A 7,763-nucleotide genomic window follows, 5' to 3' on the forward strand; every position below is an offset into this window, starting at 1 on the left:
TCTTTGAAATGAAAATAGACAGGCAGATGCCGCAAGTAGGAAGACAAATGGTGTGTAGCTGCTAGCCACTCCTCCATTACTCCCCACCACACGTTCCCATGCAATTGCAGAAGAATCATAGAATCCCTACAGTGTGGAAACAGGCCCTTCAGCCCAACAAGTCCACACCCAACCAGACCCAGCCCCAATAACCCATCAAATCTACACGGACTTGAAAACTACAGGTAATTCAGCATGGTCAATCCAGTTAGCCTGCAGGAGAAAAACCCCCACAGACACGGGGAGAATGTGCAAACTCCACACAGACAGTCACCTGAGTGGGGAATCAAACCCAGGCCCCTGGCACTGTGAGGCAGCAGTGCTAACCACTGAGCCACCGGAAACTTTTGCCCCCTGGTCCTCCAATACATCTGCCATGGGGAAAAGATTCTCACGATTTATGTCTATGCCTCTCATCATTTTGTAGACCTCATTCAGATGCCCCCTTCAGCCTCCATTGCTCCAAGGAGAACAGTTCCAGCCTATCCAGTCTCTGCTTATAACTGAGACTTTCCATCCCACGCAACATCCTGGTGAATCTGCTCTGTTCTCTCTCCCAGTGCAATCATGTCCATCTGATGGTGTGGTGACCAGAACTGCGCACGGTATTTCGTCTGTGACCTAACTAATGTTTACAAAGTTGGAACAAGAATTCCTCGCTCCTATATTCTATGCCCCGGCTAATGAAGGCAAGTGTCCCGTATGCCTTCCTCACCCCCCTGCCTCCATGTGCTGACACCTTCAGGGTACTATGGGCCTGTATACTAAAGCTCCTCACCACTCTCTAGGGACCTATCATTCACTGTGTAGCTCCTTCAATTTTTGAGACCACCCAAAATGCATCACCTCACACTTATCAGGGTTAAATTCCATCTGCAGAGGGCTGTTCTAGGTTACAAAGGGACATTGATAGGATGCAGAGCTGGGCTGAGAAGTGGCAGATGGAGTTTAACCCTGAAAAATGTGAGGTGATACATTTTGGAAGGACAAATTTGAAATACAGGGTTGACAGAAAGATTCTTGGCAGTGTGTAGGAGCAGAGGGATCTTGGGGTTCATGTCCACAATGAAAGCTGCCACCCAGGTGAATAGAGTTCCTAAGAAGGTGTATGGTGTGTTAGCTTTCATTAGTAGAGGGATTGAGTTCAAGAGCTATGAAGTTATGCTCCAGCTGTACAGAAGCCTGGTTCGGCCACATCTGGAATATTGTGTTCAGTTCTGTTCACCTCATTACAGGAAGTGTTTGAGAAGGTGTAGAGGAGATTTACCAGGATGTTGCCTGGAATGGAGGAAGGCCTTACGAGGAAAGGTTGAGGGAGCTAGGGCTTTTCTCTTTAGAACAAAGGATGTCTTGATAAAGGTGTACAAAATGATCAAATGTATAGATAGAGTGGACAGCCAGAGACTTTTTCCTAGGGTGGAGGTAGTTATTAGAGAGGGGTATAATTTTGAAGTGAGTGGGGGTAGACACAGGGGAGATGTTAGAGGTAGGTTCTTTATTCAGAGAGTGGTAGGGACGTGGAATGCAATGCTGGAGACGGTAGTGGGGTTGGCCTCATTAGGGGCATTTAAGCGGCTATTAGATAGGTAAATGGATGATAGTATAAGGTAGGGGTGGAGGTTAGATAGACCTTAGGGTTAGGGTAAAAGTTCAGCTCACCTCATGGGCCAAAAGGCCTGTACTGTGCTATACTGTTCTATGTTCTATGATCTGCCCTGACTCTGCCCAATTCACCAGCTGATCAATATCAGACTGTAACCTGAGACCATTCCCCCCTCCACTATCAGCAATACCATGAATTTTTGTGCCATCTGCTTACTTACTAATTATACCTCTACATTCACATCCAAATTGTTAATGTACGTAACAAATAGCACGGGTCCCAGCATCCAATTCCTGTGGTACACCACTCGTGTCAGGCTCCCAATCACAAAACAGCCCTCCACCACCACCTGTTACTTCCAATTTTTAAGCCATTTTGGATCCAGTTTGCCAATTTGCCCTGATTCCATGGGCTCTTACCTTTTGGGCCAGTCTTCCATGTGGGACCTTTTTCATTCTTTACTCATTAACGGTGTGAGGATGTCGCTGGCCAGACAGCATTTATTGCCCATCCCTAATTGCCCAGCAGGCAGTTCAGAGTCAACCACATTGCTGTGGGACTGGAGTCACATAGCCTGGAGACCAGACCAGGTAAGGATGGCTGTTTCATTCCCTGAAGGACATTAGTGACCCAGGTGGGTTTTTAACGACAATTGACTCACAGTCATCGTTAGACGCTTAATTCCAGATATTTTTATTGAATTCAAATTCCACCATCTGCCGTGACAAGATTTGAACCCAGGTCCCCAGGATGTTATCCAGCCTCCTAGATTAACAATCCAGTGATAATACCACTAGGCCATTACCTCCCCATCTTGTCAAAGGCCTTACCAAGGTCTGTGTAATCCACATCAACTGTACTAGCTGCATTAGATAGTTAGTCCACCTTTTCAAAAAGCTTAATTAAATCAGCCAGACTAGAGATCCTTCTAACAAATTTGCACTGCCTGTCCCTGATCAATCCTACCTGACCAAATGTTGATTAGGCCTGTCCTTCAGAATTTTTCCAATAATTTCCCAAGCACAGATGTCAGGCTAACTGCTCTACAATTACCTGGCCTATCCCTGCCGTCCTTCCTTAATAACGGTAAATTCTGGTGCGGCCGCATTTGGAGTATTGCATACAATTCTGGTCGTCGCTTTATAGGAAGGATGTGGAAGCTTTGGAAAGGGTGCAGAGGAGATTTACCAGGATGTTGCCTGGTATGGAGGGAAGGTCTTACGAAGAAAGGTTGAAGGACTTGAGGCTGTTTTCGTTAGAGAGAAGAAGGTTAAGAGGCGACTTAATAGGGACATACAAGATGATCAGAGATTAGATAGGGCGGACAGTGAGAGCTTTTTTCCTCAGGTGGAGATGGCTAGCATGAGGGGACATAGCTTTAAATTGAGGGGTGATATATATAGGACAGAAGTCAAAGGTAGGTTCTTTACTCAGAGAGTAGTAAGGGCGTGGAATGTCCTGCCTGCAACATTAGTAGACTCGCCAACTTTAAGGGCATTTAAATGGTCATTGGATAAACATATGGATGATAAAGGAGTAGTGTAGGTTCGATGGGCTTCAGTTTGGTTCCACAGGTCGGCGCAACATTGAGGGCCGAAGGGCCTGTACTGTGCTGTTATGTTCTATGTTCTATGTTCTAGCTATTATCCAGTCATCTGGTACTTTGTGTCTGGCCAGCAAAGTATTAAATACATTCGCCAGGGCCTAAGCAATCTTCTCCCTTGCCTCCTATAGCAGCCTGGGATACATCTCTTCGGGTCCTGGGATTCTGTGCTACTAAAACATCTAATATTTTCTCCTCATTAATCTTGAAGTTTTCACTATCCAATCTGAAATCTCCTGCTGCAATGCAGATGCTGTAAAACAGGAACAAAAACAGAATTTTGCTGGAAAAACTCAGTAGGTCTGGCAGCATCTGTGAAGAACAAAAATCAGAGTTAATGTTTTGGGTCTGGTGACACTTCCTCAGAAGTTCTTCAGAATTCCTCCAATTCTGAAGAAGACATAAGCTCTTCAGAAGTCTTTGTTGCGAGGGGTGTGGAATACTCAAGCAAAGAGGCTTTGATGAACTTAGCTAAGACTCTAGTTTGACCTCAGGTGGAGTATTGTGTACAGCTCTGGGTAGCCTCCTTAAGAAAGGGGTGAATGCTTTGGGGAGAGAGTTCTGAAAAAAATTTACGAAAAAATTTGCCAGTAATGGCAAAGTTCAGTGACGAGGATAGATTGCAAAAGTTGGGATTGTTCTCCCGGGAGAGATGAAGATTGAGCGGGAGATGTGAATGCAGGTCCAACTGAGGCTTTCAAAGGACCATTGGTCGATTGTTTCAACAGAATGTCGATGACTCTAAGCAAAAAGCCAAAAAAGACGTGGATGCTGTAAATCAGAAACAGAAAGAGAAATTGCTGGGAAAGATCAGCAGGTCTGGCTGCCAGTCACTCTTCCTCAGGATTCGACCCAAAACATTAACTCCGATTTCTTTCCATAGATGCTGCCAGGCCTGATGAGCTTTTCCAGCAATTTCTGATTTTTTTTTTGTGTGTCAATGACTAATCTCCCCACGGTGCCTGTGCTTTGCAGTTCAATTATGTCCAGCTTCGTTCAGTGCGATCACTGGGGGGAAACTGTTAACCTCAGGTAGGACTGATAAGTGGTAAGGCAGTCATACAACACAATTCGAGTTCCTGGTTTTCAGGGAGGAAAAGAAGGAAAATATTGCTTGAGTAAGCAAACTGAGTGAAGACATATCACAATGTCCCATTCCAGAGTGATGTGTCATTTTCTGCATGCGTTAGGCTTGTTCCCCATGACTGCAGACACATTCCTGTGCTATCACAATTGATCAATAGTAAACTGGAAAAGTTAAAGCCGAATGTTTGAACAGTTAGGACACACCGAAACCTGAAAAGGGCAGGACTTGCTCAGCCAAGACAAAACTGTTTCTTCTCTCAGTTTCTCTCAAATTAGTGACTCCTGGCACCCCAGCCTCACACATGTGATAGCACTGACGCAGTAGAGTTTTAGGTTCAATGTGATGGGCTCCTTTTGCAGCCTCACCTCAATGAGCAGGCAGATCATCTCCAGATCTACAGTCCTTGAGACACTGGGTTCGGTTTAACAGTAGCCAAAGTTTGGAGAAACGGTGGTATGGTGTTGTCGCTGGGTTAATAATCCAGAGGCCTAGGCAAAGGCCCTGGACTGTCATGGCAGCTGGAATTCAAATTTATCTCATACAAATCCCTAGAATATAAAGTAAGTTTTATTAACCATGGCCATCAATCTATCATCAGTTGATGCAAAAATCAATCTGATTTACGAATGTCCTTTAGGGAAGGAAATCTGTTGTCCTTACCTGAGCTAGTCTACATATGACTCCAGACCCACAGCAATGTGGAATCAATATCCTCAACCTCTCTCCCCAACAACATATGGACTGCAGTGGTTCAAGAACGCATCTCACTATCGCTTTCTGCAGGACGTTTAGGGACGGGCAATAAATGCTGGCCCAGCCAGCAATGGCCACATCCCAAAGCTTAAGAAATAGCCACCAGCACAAGATCAAAGAGGCCAGGGATAAGATCCATTCGAATGTAAGGCAGTCACTGGCAAATCCAGTTAGGAATGTGGGAGGAATATATTCCAGTCCTTTTCCCAAACAGTGAAGGAAGATGCTGCTGGGTCGGATAGAGAGACCCGAACTGGACACAGGCAATCAAGACACTTTCAAAGTATGTGCATGTCCCCCAGTTGGAATCACAAGCTCATACAGCATTGAGTAAGGCCATTTGGCCCATCAAGCCTGTGCCTGCTCTTTGAAAGATTTTTCCAATGAGTCCCACTCCCCATGCCGTTCCGTTTAAGTATAAATTTGTACGAGTAACAAAGTCATCACCAGGACAGTCAGGGCCACTGTCTCAAAGGCAGATGTTGCTGGAAATGCTCGGCAGATCTGGTAGAATCTATGAAGAAAAAAATCAGAGTTAACATTTCGGGTTCGGTGACCCTTCCTCAGAATGACCCTTCCTCTGAACCACTGCTTCTTTAATCTTGTACTCTATTCCCTTCTTAATAAAGACTACTAAAGTGTGTGTTTTATTAACAGCTCTTTCTATCTGTCCTGCCACCTTTAATGATCTTATACATCTGAGTCCCTTTGCTTAAGGAAAGCTGCAAGGCATCTGTAAGTATATTAATTTCAAGATCACCCCAACCTAGCCAGCAATGCCCCTGTCTCACAGTATGGTTGAAATGCTACAGTTCCCCACTGTTATTTGACCTGTTACTGTAGGAGAGGGCCCATCAGATGGATAGCGCAGCAAATTCAATTGTATGGGCTAGTGTTAGGCAAAGCTGGGGCTGGGAATCTACATTCAGGGTCTCTAGTGTCTATTATAGGCCACCATACACAATTCCACTGCCTCCCCACCAACCGATTTTAGTCCTCCTTCCCCACTCTCTCAAACCGAGTCCCCTACACTCCCAACCTTCTGCACATCCCTACAACCGCCCCCAACTGAAATCTTTTGTTGGGGCCAGCAAGAAAGGCTTCACCATTCCCCAGTAGACAAACAGGAGGCTGAAGGAACACAGGAGGCCAGGCAGCATCTGGAGGAAAGGAGCAGTCAATGTTTCGGGTACTACCCTTCCTCAGGACTCTCTTCATCCAACCTTCCACCATTCCCTAGACTTTCCTTCAGTCCAGGTTCCATACCCTCCTCATCTTCCAATCAGCTTGACTGACAGCTGTCTATGGTGCTACCTCCTGCTGAGTGAGGCGAGAGGAGAATATCTCAATCTGAGATAATTAATGCCCCTTGGAGTACTCAGTGATCTGGGGGCTGGATGTTTCCCTATCCATTTATCAATTGATCTGACAGGAAATGACACCATTCCTATTCCCTCATTGTTACTAGGTCACAATCCTGGAATTTCCTCCCTAAAGGCATTGTGGGTCTACTTACAGCTCATGGACTGCAGCAGTTCATGAAAGCAGCTCACCCCCACCTTCTCAAGGGGCAATTACGAATGGGTAATGAATACTGGTCCAGGCAGAGATGCCCATGTCCTGTGAATGATTGTTTATTAATTTGAAAAGCCTGAAGTATCCTATTCTATTGCTGGTCCCTTAGAGTCAAAGAGTCACAAGAGCATTGAAACAGGCCCTTCAGCCCCTTCACATCTAGGCTGACCCACAAACACAAAACTACACTAATCCCATTTTTATTTCCTTGGCCCATGGACTACTGTATCTTGATTTTATAAGTGCTCATCCACATACTTCTTAAATGTTGTGAAAGCATTTAACATGGATCTCTTGGCTGTATTCACCCACAGAATGCTGGAGAAACTCAGCAGGCCTGGCAGCATCTGAGGAGACCTAAAAACATAGAATTAATGTTTTGAGCCCAGAAGCTGAGTTTTTGTGGCAGTCTTCTTGTGAGGTTGAATGGACTGGACTCAATGGGCTGAATGGCCTGCTTCTGCTTCTATGTTTCATATTGGACTTGGAAATATTAACTCTTTCTCTCTCCACAGCTGCTGCTGAGTTTCAGCTCCTGGAGTAGGTTGGAAATGTCATTTGGCTTCTAATCAGTTTGTACAATAATTTTGCAAAATCCTGGAAATCTTACAGGCAGAATAAGCATGTCAATCTCCCAGGTCTATATCCCCATTATTGAGATGCAGGTCACACATGACCAGTTGGAATGGGTGAGCCATGGTATCCACACATCCAATGGGCTCCCTAAAACAAGGCCAGTACTGTGAGCTCCACAATGGGAAGCAATATTGAGGAGGCCAGAAAAAACGCTACAAAGGGACACCCTACAACACCCCCGTGAGAGGTGCATGGGAATTTCTTTCCCCTGGAAGCTAGAGAAGAATCATCCTCCGAATACTTTGAGCACCTCTGAGTAACAAAACATGCGGAAGTCAATTATAAACAGTGGAAAGACAGCTTGGGATCCAAACTGTCCCATCCAGCTGCCTCTTCAAAGACTACTTTCAGAGAGAAAAAATGAGGTAACAAGGTGTAGAGCTGGATGAACACAGCAGGTCAGGCAGCATTAGAGGAGAAGGAAAGCTGACGTTTTGGGCCTGGACCCTTCTTCAGAGAAAAAAAGT

Source organism: Stegostoma tigrinum, chromosome 5 (genome assembly GCF_030684315.1).
Source record: "Stegostoma tigrinum isolate sSteTig4 chromosome 5, sSteTig4.hap1, whole genome shotgun sequence".
Lineage (NCBI taxonomy): Eukaryota > Metazoa > Chordata > Chondrichthyes > Orectolobiformes > Stegostomatidae > Stegostoma > Stegostoma tigrinum.